General features: G+C 54.4%; 1 long non-coding RNA gene across 1 annotated transcript; it reads right to left on the reverse strand.

The window, feature by feature from the left end:
- Positions 1-12,811: 12,811 nt before the first annotated feature.
- Positions 12,812-15,477, reverse strand: LOC109491672. The gene is made up of 3 exons (XR_002745543.2): positions 15,205-15,477; positions 14,226-14,343; positions 12,812-12,992 (listed from the first exon to the last, which is right to left on the reverse strand). It is a non-coding gene; the product is annotated as an uncharacterized LOC109491672 (long non-coding RNA).
- Between the last annotated feature and the right edge of the window lie 1,354 nt (positions 15,478-16,831).

A 16,831-nucleotide genomic window follows, 5' to 3' on the forward strand; every position in this document is an offset into this window, starting at 1 on the left:
TGGCACAGTGAGTTAATTACAGCAAATCATAAAATAGCCTTTAAATGGGCTGCCCCCCGGGTAAGCCGGTGGGCCAGGGAATGTGTTCCGCAGCTCACTCGTTGGGGGGTCGGGTGGGGCAGGGGGCAGGGGTGAGTTTCCAAGTCGGATTTAATAAGTGAGTGATTAGTCTTTTTCCCAGAAAGAGGGGCCTTTTCCGTCTGCCTTGACCAGCTACTCAGACCTTGCAGGAAGAATCCTTACCATTCGTGGAGCTATTACTGTGTACTTTGTTTATTTTCTTTAATTCTAATCATTCCATCCTTGAAATCCTTATTTAGGCTGGAGGTGACCTCCACGTCCCAGAAGGCAAAGGGGAGGCTCCCTTCTCCGTCGTCAGAGAGTGAGCATCTTCATTTTCCTCTGCAGAGTGTCCCCTCCCCCCCAACTCTGGGCTCTGGGTGTTGGGAGCTGTCACCTGCACGCCCCCCTCGAGGTGGCCATGTGCCTCCTGGCTGGTGACCCAGAGCCCCGCGTGGGCAGCCAGGAGTCCAGTCTGTCGCCTGGAGTACAGTTGGTTACTCCTAAAATGAAGGACTGGAAATTGTTAATCACCACCGGTCTCTTCCCCATCTGGCTCATGGGGACCAAATGTCTCCTTACTCAGGCCTGCGGGATGTTACACAGTCTGGGTCTGTGTTTCCAGTCGTCTGTCAATCAACCGTGTGCCGAGGCCCTGAAGGAAAGTGGATTTCTCTCCTTTAAGCCTTTGGCCGTCATTATCTCGGGAGCTTTCAACACCCACCTTCGTTCTTATCTCCACCCACCAAAGCACAGCAAACCCAATCTGTAGACCACCTCCTCCAGGAAGCCTTCCAGGAGGCTCGAACCTCAGCACTCAGTTTCCAGGGAGAGACAACTCCCTACGGGGTTCTCGGAGGTCACATCTGTGTGCACACATTCCCCTCCCACCCCCGGCTCCTAGAATGTGGGCCAGGGAGGGGCTGGGACTGTCACTTGTTTATCTTGTCCACTCCCTTAGACATAGATTTGAATAGACAACTTTAAATAGATGCCGGTTGGATGCGTATAACTTTGGCGTCGCAGAGGAGCTGGAAGGATGAGCAATAGAAGACATTCCTCCACTTACGAAGTGGTTGGACCAAGATCCCCAAAGACCTGCACACTCGCCGGATTTATTCAGTGCCAAAAGAGGTGATACGTCAACAGGAAAAACCCAGCCAGCACCAGCTTCATAGGAAAAACTTACCGCTCTCACAAGCAGGAAACATGGTCTTTCACAACCCAGTCTTGCAGGAAGTGGGGCATTTCTGTGGCTCAGCAGCGTCCACAGGACCAGGTTCACCCCGTGTCTGCTCCCCAACCCTGCGGTTGGCTTGTGCTTTACGTCAGGATGCCCCGCCGACGGTCCTGAGACAGCGGCCGCTGTTAGCATCAGATGCAGACCACAATATTCCGAGAGGAGCTCCCCTTCGAGGACAGGTGTTCTCCCCGAAGCCCCCAGTAGGTCTCTGTGTCTCCTTGGCCAGAACGGATCACCTGCCTGTGCCTCTATGTATTCATTTTGTTTCAGTTTCTTAAAACATAGACAAAATTTTCAGGCAGTTCTAGGTTCACAGCAAAATTGAGGGGGAGGTTCGGAGGGCTCCCGTATAACCCCCCCCGGGCCCCCCGCACTGCCTCCCCCTCTGTCAGCCTCCCCACCAGAGAGGTGCACCTGCTATGGTACTTGAGCCCGCACTGACGCGCCCTCGGCACCCAGAGCCCACGGCTGACAGTGGGGCTCGCTCGGTGCTGCTCGTTCTGTGGGTCCGGATGAGGGCGCGACGCTGCACGTCCACCGTCACGGCATCACACAGGGCCGCTTCACCGCCCTGAAGTCCCGTGTTCTTCCCTCCTTTTGTTTTCGTTTTAGAAGAGACTTCGGACCCTTTCGAAAGTGGGCAGACAAGTAAATGCATGGTGAGGATATGGAAAAGAGGGTCTCTTTTGCCCTGCTGGTGGGAATGCAAGCTGGTGCAGCCACTCTGGGAAACAGTATGGAGGTGCCTCTATTTTTAATAGAACTGCCCTACGACCCAGCAATTGCACGACTAGGCATTTATCCAAGCGATACAGGTGTGCTGTTTCGAAGGGACACACGCACCCCCATGTTTATAGCGGCACCATCAACAATAGCCAAAGGATGGAAAGAGCCCAAATGTCCATCGATGGAGGAATGGATAAAGAAGATGTGGTACATATATAAAATGGAGTATTACTCGGCAATCAAAAAGAATGAAATCTTGCCACTGGCGACTACGTGGATGGAACTGGAGGGTATTATGCTAAGTGAAACTAGAGAAAGACAAATATCACATGACTTCACTCATATGAAGAATTTAAGACAAAGAACCGATGAACATAAGGGAAGGGAAGCAAAAATAATATAAAAACAGGGAGGGGGATGGACATAAGAGACTCTTAAACATGGACAACAAACAGAGGGTTCCTGGAGGGGTTGTGGGAGGGGGGATGGGCTAAATGGGGGAAGGTCATCAAGGAATCTACTCCTGAAATCATTGTTTCACTATATGCTAACTGACTTGGGTGTAAATTTCAAAATAAATAAATAATTAAAAAAAAAGTAAAGGACAATAAATGTAATGTGCCCAGGGCCCTGACCTCCAGATTCAGCATTTACGAAGACCCTGTACCTTGGCTTTGGCCATCTTTTTCCTTGGCTTTCTTCTTTGCTGAAGTATTAAAAAAATTTTTTTTTAATGTTCACTTATTTTTGAGAGAGAGAGTGAGAGAGTGTGAGCGGAGGAAGGGCAGAGAGAGAGGGAGACACAGAATCCCAAGCAGGCTCCAGGCTCTGAGCTGACAGCGGTGAGCCCGATGTGGGGCTGGAACCCACAAACGGTGAGACCATGGCCTGAGCCGAAGTTGGACGCTCAGTTGACTGAGCCACCCAAGCTCCCCCACAAGGAAACTTTTTAGAGTGATGGCAACGCTCCGGATCTCAATTGCGGTAAATGTTACGTGACTGTTAACGATCGTCGACTTGAGCAAACTGCACACTTAAAATGGGTGGATTTTATTAGGTATAAATTATCACTTGACAAAACTGGGGGAAAGTGTATTTGCTCTGCCCCAAATCTGAGCTTAGAAAGACAAGAAAAAGACCACAACGATGTTACGCAATCGTCATTTCTAAGAAAGCGAGAACTGCATTTACAGAGAAAGAATTAACTACTTTCTGCCAAATAAAGGTAGCGTTTGTTACGTTAAAGCAAAAAAAGTTTGCACTGAGTATCTGGATATTAAAGAACAACTACCTGCTGAATAATAATTCTCGATAAATGTTCACTTTCTTCAATTAGTTTTTAATTTTATGTGATTTTTTTTGCCATGTTAGTGGCATTTTTCAGAAGGATCTATTATTTTCAGAGTTGCCTCCTGACTTTTAATTTCTCGTAAAATCGCCTGGAATCTTCCTCACAAAGACATATTCGATATGGCTGATATATTCGAATTTGCCGATGAGTTAAATGGAATCTTCTCCGTACACCCCGATGTGGTCAGGTGAGCCAGCGTTAGATGAGTGCCGCTCAAAGAACCCTGTCAGTGCTTTGGTAACGAAGGTGTTCAGCCCAGATATTTTCATAAGCTCTCCGATTTGGCTTCCATCCAGAGAATCTCTCATAAATGCTTTTAGAAGGCAAAATGTGTCCAAGGGTTTTTTGAATGTTTTGTCAGGTGTATATGCTGACAATCATAAGCCTACTCAATTTTATTCCACTGTGATAGTATATATACATATACAGATATACGGGTGTATATATATCTACCGGATTAAAATGACCTCTATCAAAAATTCACCTCATACACGGAGATACTCCAAAGGGCAATTTCGGGATTCCAAACTCATTCTCACTCACCATCAATTTGTTCATTTCCTTTCTTTCTGCCGCAGCAATACATTTTAATAGTCTTTCTGTTTGCATCTTTTTTTTATTTATTATTTTTTTATTTTTTTATTTCTTATTTTTTAATTTTTTTTAACGTTTATTTATTTTTGAGACAGAGAGAGACAGAGCATGAACGGGGGAGGGGCAGAGAGAGAGAGGGAGACACAGAATCGGAAGCAGGTCCAGGCTCTGAGCCATCAGCACAGAGCCCGACGCGGGGCTCGAACTCACGGACTGTGAGATCGTGACCTGAGCTGAAGTCGGACGCTTAACCGACTGAGCCACCCAGGCGCCCCCATCTTTTTCTTTTTTTTAATTGAAACAATTTGTCAAACATTTCAAAAGAAGCAGTTTTTGATCATGTATTTGTTGAACAGTCTGATCAAAGAGTTCCAACTGATTTTGAACAAAATGCAACCAGAGCCTGGAGGACCCAGTTACGCACACCCACAAATCTAGCATCACCGTAAGCCATTTGGCGTGACTCGTGAGCGACTTTCTGAAGGCTCCATGTTTCTAAAACCTGGCCGATGATGGCCCTCTGGGGGGAAGGGGCGTATCGCCGCGAAAAGTAGTTCCCGTCTGTGAACTGTATTAGCTCTGTCACTGAAATTTTACTGTTCAGTTACTCTAACTCTGCATATGTCAAAAGGTTTGTAAGTTTTGAGATCTGCTGGTTTTACTTTTTATTTTATTTTATATATGAAATTTATTGTCAAATTGGTTTCTATACAACACCCAGTGCTCATCCCAACAGGTGCCCTCCTCAATGCCCATCACCCACCCTCTCCTCTCTCCCACCCCCCATCAACCCTCAGTTTGTTCTCAGTTTTTAAGAGTCTCTTATGCTTTGGCTCTCTCCCACTCTAACCTCTTTTTTTTTTTTTTCCTTCCCCTCCCCCATGGGTTTCTGTTAAGTTTCTCAAGATCCACATAAGAGTGAAACCATATGGTATCTGTCTTTCTCTGTATGACTTATTTCACTTAGCACAACACTCTCCAGTTCCATCCACGTTGCTACAAAAGGACAGATTGCATTCTGTCTCATTGCCAAGTAGTATTCCATTGTGTATATAAACCACAATTTCTTTATCCATTCGTCAGTTGATGGACATTTACGCTCTTTCCATCATTTGGCTATTGTTGAGAGTGCTGCTATAAACATTGGGGTACAAGTGCCCCTATGCATCAGCCCTCCTGTATCCCTCGGGTAAATTCCTAGCAGTGCTCTAGCTGGGTCATAGGGTAGATCTATTGTTAATTTTTTGGAGGAACCTCCACACTGTTTTCCAGAGCGGCTGCACCAGTTTGCATTCCCACCAACAGTGCAAGAGGGTTCCCTTTTCTTCACATCCTCGCCAGCATCTATAGTCTCCTGATTTGTTCATTTTGGCCACTCTGACTGGCGTGAGGTGGTATCTGAGTGTGGTTTTGATTTGTATTTCCCTGATGAGGAGCGACGTTGAGCATCTTTTCGTGTGCCTCTTGGCCATCCGGTGTCTTCTTTAGAGAAGTGTCTATTTCAATTGGAGGTGGGTTGCAGCTTGCCAAGGCTCATTTATGAATTACGTGTTCACTACAAAAAATTCCAGCTACACTTCCGGTCCACACTTTCCTAATTTAATAACGGCGCCTGTTTCCATAATGCCGAGTGACATCAACATCTGTCTGGGTGTTAGCACAACACCAACGAATGACCTCATCAATAGCCACGCTTTAACTGAATTTGCATTTACATCTAGCACTTGTAAGAACTTCAGAAGACACGTCCTCAGCAGAATAAATGCTCAGAGCTTTACTTTTATTTAATGTTTTGAATGAAAACGAGGCAATTAACTCAGATTAACTTAATTGGCTTTTCTATTTGTGTTTTTTTTTAATTTTTTTTTTTCAACGTTTATTTATTTTGGGGACAGAGAGAGACAGAGCATGAACGGGGGAGGGGCAGAGAGAGAGGGAGACACAGAATCCGAAACAGGCTCCAGGCTCCGAGCCATCAGCCCAGAGCCTGACGCGGGGCTCGAACTCCCGGACCGCGAGATCGTGACCTGGCTGAAGTCGGACGCTTAACCGACTGCGCCACCCAGGCGCCCCATGGCTCTTCTATTTGAAGCGGCTGATAATGCTTCTCTTAACCTGGCATCGCTTCACTGCGAACTTCTGCTCTTGGCCAACTCCATCCCAGCTTCCACCTTCTGTAAATGCACACGAGAGCGGGAAAACAGATGAAACTCATTGCAATTGTCACTCGCACTCGATACACGCCGTGTCTCGCAGAGGGCGGCCACACCAGCCGCACGCGCCGAGTCTCGGTCTGTCGAGCGAGTTCTAAGAGGGTCTCTAACTTTGAGGTGAGCGCTGGCTGACTCAGCAGAAACGTGTCCTCTGGGCCTCACACGCTCCGTGGTCTCGCGGCGCTCGGAGTGGAGCAGTGTGGACAAACGACTTGTGTCAGTTAGGCATTCGTATCGACCTTCTCGAAAAACGCCAATCCGGTAAGTTAACCTTTTGATTTAACGTGCACCTGAATTTTTTAAAGCTCATCATGGCCCAAAGGGCTTATCACGAGCATAGAGCTGCTTGCCAAACTGTGAAATCAAGGGCGGCAGACTTACGCCATCAAATGCATGGTGAACCCATTGTGGCGGGGGTCTGACCACTCCCTACCGGGACGCGCCAGCGCCGTGCCTCCTTCCCGAACCCCGGTCCCGGCACCCAACCTATCACTTCTGGCAGCTTCCCGCTGGCCTTGCCCCTTGGGGGTCCTGGAGCTCTCTGCGTCCTTCTGTTCCTGCTCAGGCCGCACATCGGGCACGGGAACAGGGACATGGGATGCTTCTCTTACCCACCCACCCCCAAGGCGAGAAGGGGTTACCTGCCCCTAGCCAAGCTGGGCATCAGTGCATTTCCTGTTGTCCCTGAAGACGTTTGAGGACAGAAGGCAGGGAAATGGTTCACGGCGGGTCCTCTTGACTGAACCCTGTGTTAAAGCCAGAGCTCTGCTCACGGCCTACATCTCTCCCCGCCTCTCCCTTGGCGGATGAAGTTCCTTCCTGCGGTCCCTCTGTCCTTGTCCTCCTGACCTGGCCTGACTGCCCCTTTGTTTTATGGCTCCCAAAGATGCCCCAGGTCCGACCGGTACCGTTCTTGCTCCGGCCCTAGAGTTGGCGTCCCTCCAGAGGTTCACAGTAGGGTGTGGAGGGTGACACCCCCCCATCAGGGCATAACCGCCTTGCTCTGATGGCCAGGAGAGGCGACTTCACGTACGTGAGGTCTCACGCCGGCTCACGGCGAGCCTGGTCTCCTGACCCCGTTTATTCAGTGTCCTTTTCCCTCCCCAGGTGGCCCCTGTGGCTTCCACGTGGCCAGCGGTGGCGGCCCCCGGCAGCCCGGCGCCTGTGAGGTGATGTCCGTAGGCTCGTGCTTCGGAGGGGACCAGCCAGGGCCTCGGGGACACACACAGCCCCAGTGGCCACACCCCCTCCTTGAATAGGAAGGGAAACACAGCCAGAAACTGGGATTGTCCGCTTTTGTCCTGTAAGCTTGTGAATGACTGGTGTGTGCACATGTGTGCATGAATGTGTGTGGGCATAGTGCCCGTGTGGGATGGTGTGATGGTGGTACAGTGCGGGTGTCAGGGGAGATGGGCGTCTGGGACCTGCCCCCAGCACCCCCCGTGCCCAGCTGCTCCCATAGGAAAGCTCTGCGGCTGTCACGGCCAGCGGCAAACCCCAAATCCGAGCTCTGTTCTTTGGCTTTTAATCCCTTCCTGCCCTGGGCAAGTCTTTAAACCTGCCCGTGCCTCAGTTTCCTCAGCGCTAAGGGCCAATTAAATCCCTCCCCGCCCCTCTCTGGAACTCTGAAGGATTTGCCACAAGAAGGATGCTCTATAAATCCAAGCTGTCATTACAATAAAACCTTGGCCTCCACAGCGGGGGCCTGATTACAAGCCCATCCGAATGTTGACAACGGGCCTCCGGACTGACAGGAGGCGGTTCTGGGCCTTGGGGAGACTGTCAGCCGCCTCCTGCGGGATCGGCTTCCCTCTTACCTGGGCCGGCTGGCCTGGCGTGCCTTTGAGGCAGGACGCGGAGTCCCTTCTGGTCTTGCTGTTGTCTCACGGGGTGCCCAGGGGTCTCTCTGCTCCCGATTCCAGGCCCGGGTGCCTCACAGACGGGGCCTGCCATCCCGCTGCCTCCCCAGTCTGGGGTGGGGGGTGATAGGATGTCTTCCGACGCCTCGAGAAAAGATGGCCTTGGGGAGGAGGTAGGGAGAATATTCCATCAGCTGCGTGCGGTCAGAGTTCTGCTCTGTGTTGCTGACCAGTGTCCGTGAGACATGAAGTCCAGCTGAGGGTGTCCCCATAGAGGTGGCTCTGCATTTTACAAATACCTTCCAACAGGACTTCTACCTGGGGTAAATGTGGTTCTTCTAAAAAGAAAAAAAGTCTCCAAAGGAACTGGACCTTCTGAGAATGACCGGCTTTCTTTTATTTATTTATTGGTCAAATGTCAGTTTTTAGAAAATATAATTCCAGGGGCGCCTGGGTGGCTCAGTCGGTTAAGCGTCCGACTTCAGCTCAGGTCATGATCTGGCGGTTTGTGAGTTCGAGCCCCGTGTCGGGCTCTGTGCTGACAGCTCGGAGCCTGGAGCCTGCTTCGGATTCTGTGTCTCCTCCCTCTGCTCTTCTCCCACTCACGCTCTGTCTTTCTCTCTCTCTCTCTCTCTCTCTCTCTCTCAAAAATGAATAAATGTTAAAAAAAAAATTAAAAAGGGGCACCTGGGTGGCTCATTTGTTCAAGCAACAGACTCTTGATTTCAGCTCAGGTCATGATCTCACAGTTTGTGAGTTCAAGCCCTACATTGTCAGTGCAGAGCCTGCTTTGGAGTCTCTCTCCCTCCCTCTCTCTGTCCCTCCTCTGCTCGCTTGCTCTCTCTCTCCCAAAATAAATAAATAAACTTAAAGAAAAAATTAAAAAAAAGAAAATACAACTCCAGAGAAAGTAGCAGATACAAGGGAAGTGGGTACAGTACCCAGATCTCTTTAAATCAAGGGCAGAGAGGGTCAGAATAAAATGGGCTATAAGCAAAAGCCAGTAACGCATCTGTGGTCCGTTCATCTGGGGAAGCTGCACCCTCGCTCCCCACCTCCCCCAGCCCCTCCCCACAGTGGCTGAAACGGACACAGAGGCTCTCCCCATGGACTGCAGGCCTGGAAGGCTTCCTGGAGGAAGTGGGGGAAGTCTTCCCTTGAAGGACGTGTCGCGCTGTGCTGGGGGACTGTTATGGGATGAAGGGTGTCCTCCTGCCCCAAATCTCCATCCCTCAGAATGTGACTATATTTGGATGTAAGGTCTTTAAAGGGGTAATTAAGTTAAAATGATGTCACTGGGTTGGCCTTGATCCAATCTGACTGGTGTCCTTATCAAAGAAGGACACAGGCGCGCACAGGGACGACCATGTGAGCGCACGGGAGCAGGGGGCCGGCCGCGAGCCGAGGAGAGGGGCTCGGGAGGAACCAGGCCTTGCCCACCCCTTGATCGCGGGCTTACAGCCTCGAGCACTGGGAGAAAATAAACTTCTGTTGGCACAGTCGCCCAGCCCGTGGTACTTTGTTGAGAGCTGAGCTGCCTTCTGGAGGGGATTTGGGACCCTTGTCGGAAGGACCTGCCTGGGCGTCCCGCAGATGTGGCCGGGGGGCAGGGGAGGGAGAGACGTCCCTCCAGAAACCTGGGAAGGTTCCTCTCATAGAACCTCCACGCCCTTCCATCTGAGTGACAGTGACTGAGGAGTGACAGTGCGGCCCCACAGAGTCTGCAGGGGCCCCGGCACCACTACTCACTCGGCTGCAGGTGGGGGCTGGGGGAGGAGCGTGTGCAGCTCCAAGTCCCGGGTCCCCACACCTTCCTTGTGAGGTAAGTGTTACTGCGCCCGGTTTCCAGGTCCAACAAGACGAGACAGGCTGGAAGGTCTCATAAACCAGACCTGCCTGGGGCAAGCCGGTGGGGGGCGGGCGTGGAGTCTGGGGGACAGCCGGTGGGGTGACAGGAGCTCAGAGCCCCCGCCCCAGCAAGCTTCCCCCTCCCTTCACCCCATGCCCCAAAGACCCCCTGTGTGGCTGGGAGCTGGGGGGCTGTTCTGGGGGCCCGTGGGGTGCCGTAGGCACCCCTGGTCAGGGGCGGTGGGGTTTGAAGACATGTGAAATGGGATAGACTCTGGGGTCTTTGAGGGGGGCCTGAGGGGGGCCCTCAGCCGCCACCAGAGTTTAGGGGACAGATGTAGTCACACCTGCCTGGGGCATTTTCCTTTGAAGAAAAACCTGACATCTTTAAAGACACCTCGGCCTCCCCTGCAGAACATCTTCTGAAGCCAGATGTCGCCGCCCCAAGGTGGAGCCGCTTTGGGGCACCCGGCATCCTGGCCCGAGTGTGGGTCCGCCCCTGCCCTGGCTTTGGGTGACAAGGTCTCTTCCTACCTGGCTGACCCCCTCCTCCCCGTTGTCCTGGACTCCGTCATGCAGGGAGCTAACCCCAGTGGACACCTCTTGGGACAAGAATCGGGCTAGGAGTCAAGGGTTCTGTGTTCGAGTCTAAATCCCGGCGCCAAACCGCCACTTTCCCATTCCGGGCCTTGGGTTCTCTGTGGGGACACGGGGGAGGGTCCTGAAGGGTCTCAGGAGTCCCACTCGCCCTGTCTTCTGCTCAAACAGGGGGATTCCAACCCACTTCTAATTTTCTTAGGGCCCCCTCACCATGCACCCCAACAGCCACGCTTCGGGTGCGGGATAACCTCGGTGTTTCTTACACCCCTGACCTTTGATAAGGCCTATTGACCTCACCTCTCTTCATTTTAGAAAAAAAGTTTTTTTCAGGAGAAAAAAAGTAAATCCTACTTTTGCCTACCTTTAAATGAATTTTTGAACGGTCTCATTTAGAACGCAAACAGTGAGCCTCAGTGGCGTTGGCCGAGCCCTCGGATGTTTTCACATCATGTCACACGTGCCCCTTCCTGCTCGAGACACCGTGGAGGTGCCTCGCCGCGTGGAAACAGCGGTGTCATTGCACCCAGCAGCCTGATCTTACCATCAAAGGTGTCCACAAAGAAGCGGGTGCGATGCTCTCTCACTGGGTTTGTTCATGTTCGCGGACCTGTGCTTTGACCTCGGTGGGTTCCTTGGGAATCCTGTGTGTGTGATCTCAGCACATTAATCTGAGGGACATCCGCGGTGTGAGATGCTCCACTAATACCAACCCCATCTCAGCCCTCTTCTCCCGGAGGTGGCCCTCCCCGCTCCGGGCTGGCCTGTCCCACCGCTGCAGGTGACACGCTCGTGTGCCTGGGCCCAGCTCTGGCCACACAGTTCCACAGAGCACTGCCCTTAACAGAAAACCTGGAAATCCAGGCCCTCAGCGGGCTGCCCCACCCCACCCTCGCCCTCACCCCTGATCTAGCTGGGGACCTGTCCCCAAGCAAAGCATGTTTCATATAGAAGGTGTCCGCTGTGTGCTTAGCGATCAACAGTCAGAGTGAGGGTGGCGGACCAGCTGTGCCTGGGAGGGGCTGGAAGGCGGGGCCTATTCCCTATTCCACAGGGAACCCCTTGGTGCCCTCTTTCCCCTTCTAGAATGGGAGGCCCAGCCCTGTTCTCTTGGCTCATAGGTAGTTGCCGGGGTGAGGTCATCCTTGGAGCTCCCCAAGGAGATGATGGAGAAGGCGCTATTATAACCTTATCAGATCCTCTCTGTTGAGGCGCTGGAGGGAATCCACCAAGCCCCACCCACACTGAAGTCTCACCTCCCAACAGCCTGCGGGGGGGGGGGAGTGGGGTGGGGTGGGGGAGATCAGTGGAGAGGCAGCTAGGAGCATTCGTCCCCCTCTAACTCCCAGAAACAGCCCCAGCAGTGAGGGATGCCCTCTGGGTCCCCTGGGGAGGCGGCTTCCTGTCAAAGGTCTGCCAAGGTCGGGGGTGAGCACAGGTGTCCCCAGCGTTTCCACCTTGGGAGGGGGGAGCGCGGACCACAGGGAGGGAGAGCAGAGCTTTGGGGTGTATAGATCTCCCCCCACCGCTGTGGGGCGGCCGGCTCCTTGGCCTTGCTGGGCTTACCCCGGTTACCGTCCACTGGGGGTACAAATGCAATGAACGTGGGAAACCCCCAGCCCAACGTGTCTGGCCCAGGGTGGCTGTTAGCGTGGAGACAGTTCCCTCCGCCTTAAAGGAAGGGTGGCGAGGACTGGCCAGCCGTCTCAGGCCTCCTGGGCGGGGCTGCCCCGGGGACACACAGGACCCCAGCTCAAGCTGGTGCTTTCATCACTGGCCAGCAGGGTCCACGTAGGCCCCTGGGGCCCCCTGGGACTCAGGACAATCAGTCCTCTGCCCTCTGGGAATGAGCCTGCCTGGAAACTGGTCCCTGAGATCATTAGTGATGTTTGTAAACACAAGACACCTCCTTGCCTTGCGGGGGAGCTGGGGGGGGGGCTACCGTGACTGTCTGAGGGGGCTCCCCTACCCCAGAGGGAGTTTGGTTGGGACCCTACTCGTGGACAAGGGCAGGCTTGCTGCTGGGATGACCTCCCTCTCACGCCAGGTGCCTGCACCCAGATTCCAAACCAGTCCCTTTAATTCCATAACCCGGGGCCGGCCACGCCCATTTTATACATAAAGTTTTATTGGAACGCAGCCACACCCATCCGTTTCTTCATGGTCCGCAACTACTTTCTCACAACAAGCAAAGAAGTTTGGGGTGGCTCCAGTTCCAAGGGTGGGGGGGGAAGCTGGTGGCTAGTTTGGGGGCAGGGGGCCCCTTGACCCGGGTGGATGTAAGCGTTCTGAGCCACATGGAAGGTCGACCTTGAAAATCTCTCGTCTGGGCAATTTATTTTGCAGCCAAACTCACGGGGCCCCGGGGCCTGAACCCAGACCCTTTCCCTTTGATGACGTACGTTCACGTCTGGACTGTTCCGTGGAGGGACCCCAGGACCCCTTCCTGGAGGCGAGTCCGAGCTTCTCACCGCCCCTCTGATGGAACCCTCTGGAAATACCTGTGGGATGAGGATAGGAAAAAGGACTAAATGAAATCATATAGACTCTTACCCACTCAAGACAGTCACTCGGTCATTTTGTTGACATTGAGAGTGTTCCTTCTGTGCTTCTAGATTTTCCTCTTCCTCCTGCTGCGGCTAGTTCCTCCTCTGCGGCCGTGAGCCCCCCTCGAAGGCCGGGCCACTGAACCGAGAGACTGAATTCACAGGCCCCGTGACGGAGCCGACCCAAGCCGACACGGTGGGACCACGGCTCCGTCAGCCTGCAAACAAGGTCAGGGGCAGCGCGGGGCTGAAACTTGCTACAAACACCGGACCCTGGAGGCATCGCGCAGCAGACACGGGCAGCCTCGGGGGACAGGGGCCTTGTGTGGGAGCCCGGGACCCGCGTGTTAGGAGCTCTGGCACCCCCGTTATAGGGCAAAGCATAAGCCCAGGCCGGTGGGTTTCATTTGAGCTGCCACCACCCCCTCCGTGTGGGTTTATGGCTTGGGGCTGATATGCCTGAAGGAGAGGACGGTGCTGAGACACCCCAGCCCACTTCCCCAGGGCACTTTTTAACAACTCTGGTAAAATGTATCTAAATATGGGGGCACTTGGGTGGCTCAGTCGGTTAAGCGTCCGACCTCGGCTCAGGTCGTGATCTCACAGTTCGTGGGTTCGAGCCCCGCACCGGGCTCTGTGCTGACAGCTCAAGCTCGGAGACTGCTTCGGATTCTGTGTCTGTCTCGCTCCCTCTGCTCCTCCCCCGCTCATGCTCTGTCTCTCTCTGTCTCTCAAAAATAAAGTAAACGTTAAAAAAAATTTTTTTTAAATACACTTCAATAAAAGTTTCCATCTGAATGTTTTTGTCCCCTGTAATTCATGGGTGGAAATCCTAACCCCCAATGTGAGGGTGTCAGGACTCGGGGCCTTGGGAGGTGACGGCGTCATGAGGGTGGAACCCCCACGAATGGGGTTGGTGTTCTGAGAGGAGACCCCCTCCCCCCCCAGAGCACCCCCTCTCTTTCCCCTGCACGTGAGGACACAGGGAGCACTGGGCCTTCACCAAACACAGAATTAACCGGAGGTCTTTGCCCTGCCCCAGGGGGCAGTTCAGCAACGCCCAGGGTATTCACATTGTTGTGTGTCCTCCTCCAGAACTTCCTGCAAAACCGAAGCTCTGTGCTCGTTAGACAACGGCTCCCCCCACCCCCCAGGCCCTGGTGTCCGCCCCGGGGAACTCGCACTGACGTCAGTTTTTCTGCAGGATAAAGATGGAGAACTTGGGCTGTATGTCCAATGTCAGGGTCTGCACGGCTGGGCTGCCTCCGGAGACTCCTTTCTGAAGGCCTCCTTGCCTCCTCGGGGTCTGCAGGGCGGAGGCAGAGGACCCGTGGTGGTGGGAATCCCGCTGTGGGACTTTGGGTTTTAAGTCAAAGGGTGGTACAATGATCCCCGTCAGGCCCCTACCCTTCCCTGGGCTACTGCAGCCTGGGGGCCGGCCCCTCCCACTTGCCTAAAGGCCAAGTCCACGTGGCGCCCCCTCCCCTCGCTTCCTGCTCCTCCCCCTCCTCCCCTGCAGAGCCCCTGTGAGGGAGGGGGAGGAAAGTTCACGAACACGGAAAAATCTCTCAAGTCTTGCTTGGAAACCAAGCCACATTTCTTAGGCATCCAGGCCACTCTGGAGAGGTGGGGACACAGGTCAGGGGACAGGCCTGGAGGGCCTTTAGCCGCAGAACGGTCAGGTAACTGCTTCTCCCTCTGACAATCTTGCATCAGATTAGATTCCTTCCTCCCTTCTTCCCTCCCTCCCTTTCTCCCTCCCTTCTTTCCTTCCTTCCCTTTCTGATTTCCTTCCCTCCTTCCTTCCCTCCCTTCCTCCCATTTTGTGGGGGGCTGTACTAACTGCTTTTATGTACATCCCTCTCCCAATTCCGGAAACTGCCTTTTAAAAAGTTCCCATTATGATTCCCCATGACATTGAAGGGGTTTGGGAGAGCTGAAATCCCCGCCTGTGGCCGTGTGTTACCGGTGTTGGTGGATTCGAACCACTGCACTCTACCCCCCCCTCCCCCCCCCCCCCCCCCCCCCCCCCCCCCCCCCCCGCTACCAGCGACCTGGCCGGGGCACCTGCCTGCGCTGGCCCCTGGGAGGTGGAGCTGGCCCAGAGACAGGAGTCCTTGGGGACAGAGCTCCACAAGACGCTGACCCAGCGCGGGGACAGGGTTACCCCCCATGCCACATGCCACGTAATGTTCCTCTTGTTGGATTCCACGGCTCTGGCCACCACTCCAGTCCCTTATCAGGCTTCCGAGAAGGAGATACTTCAGGTCCCTCTTTGTGCTTTGTTTTTCTTTTTGGAAGGAGAGAGAGTCTAAGAGAAGCCCCTTTACCTGCACACTGGGGCTCTGGTGGGGGCCCCAGAGTGCGGGGGGGGGGATTTGTCGGCTCACGTGATTCAGGGAGAGTAGTAGGTTGCCCCCCAATTCCCCCCACGACTCACCAGCGGCAGCTGGGCAAGGTGAGAGCCGGCACATTCTGGTGCATTCTGGCACATTCTGCCCCTGCACACACCCGTGACCCAGCTCCCCGCCCGTGGGCCGGCACTCCTCCTTGTGTTACTCTTCCGAGAACACAGAGCATCCTGCCAAGGGGAATCCCAACCCCGCCGGCTGAGGCCCTGGCTGGTGGCTGAGAGGCGCCAACCTGCCGGAGCGCCCGCTGTGCCTGCCTCTGCCACCGGCTCCTGGCCACGGCTCCCTGGCTCCGGAGCGCGTCCCGTTGTCCGCAGGAAGCTCTGCCGGCCTGTCCACCGGCAAGGGGCAAAATTCCGCGCTGACAGCAGGGAGCCCTATGCAGGGCTCGAACCCACCAACCGTGAGATCATGACCTGAGCCGAAGTCGAACGCTTGCCCGGCCGAGCCGCCCAGGCGCCCTTAACTTTCAGCTTTTTTTTTAAGTTGCAGACCAAACCAAAAAAAGCCACAAGGTCCGAAAAGAGCTTCGGCGGTGACTGCTGATTGATCAGGTTTAGAAGCAACCAACTCATGCCCCTGGGGTCTGGCCATGGTCAAGGGGAGGCCAACAGGCTGTCGGGTAAGAGGACAGGGCGAGCGCTTTCGGCTGAGTTTGCAGACCGGGGTTCCGTGAGGCAGAGCCGCGTGTCCCCCTCCTCCCTGGCAGACGAGATGGGAACTGATGCGTCTTGGGGGGAGGGGGCCCTCCCCCACCCCTTCCCCACAAGTCCTGCTGAGTGGTGACTGCGTTTATATGGCGGCCTGGTCCCTACCGCCTTGCAGAGCTGGTGTGGACCCTGGGACCCCTCCACCCTCCCGGGCACAGGGAAACGCTGAGCTGTCACCAGCGCAGTGTCACCGCAAGCAGGGCACGGTGTGGGCCCCTGCTCCCTGCCCAGGTCCCCACCATACCTTGCTCTCTGGAGTCCCTTCTCCGGAGCTCCCAGAAGTGACCCTCATTCCCAGCCTTGCAGAGCCAGGGGGTTACGGACACTGAGAGCAACCGGCTCACCGCCTCAAGGAGCCACGAGGCTGAGATGTCTGTCTGTTCCCCCTCTCCCCCCTCTGCTCCCTCCATGTCCGCTTCCCGGGGCGCCCTCCCTCCTTAGAGCATGTGCACGGCGACACCTTGGCCGGGGGTCTAGGGGAGGCGTCCGAGGACTGAGACCCTAAAGATGAGAGTTTCCAGAGCAAGGCTCACCCACGGGCTAGCAGGGAGGACCCCGGCACATGCGGGGGGAAGATACGTGGCCCTTGCACGTGAAGGGCCTTTGCCCGGCAAGCCGGGTGGGGTGTGGGGGAGGGGAGGCGGGGACGGTGGGCGGGGAAGTGACCGCAGTA

This window comes from Felis catus, chromosome C2 (genome assembly GCF_018350175.1).
Source record: "Felis catus isolate Fca126 chromosome C2, F.catus_Fca126_mat1.0, whole genome shotgun sequence".
NCBI lineage: Eukaryota > Metazoa > Chordata > Mammalia > Carnivora > Felidae > Felis > Felis catus.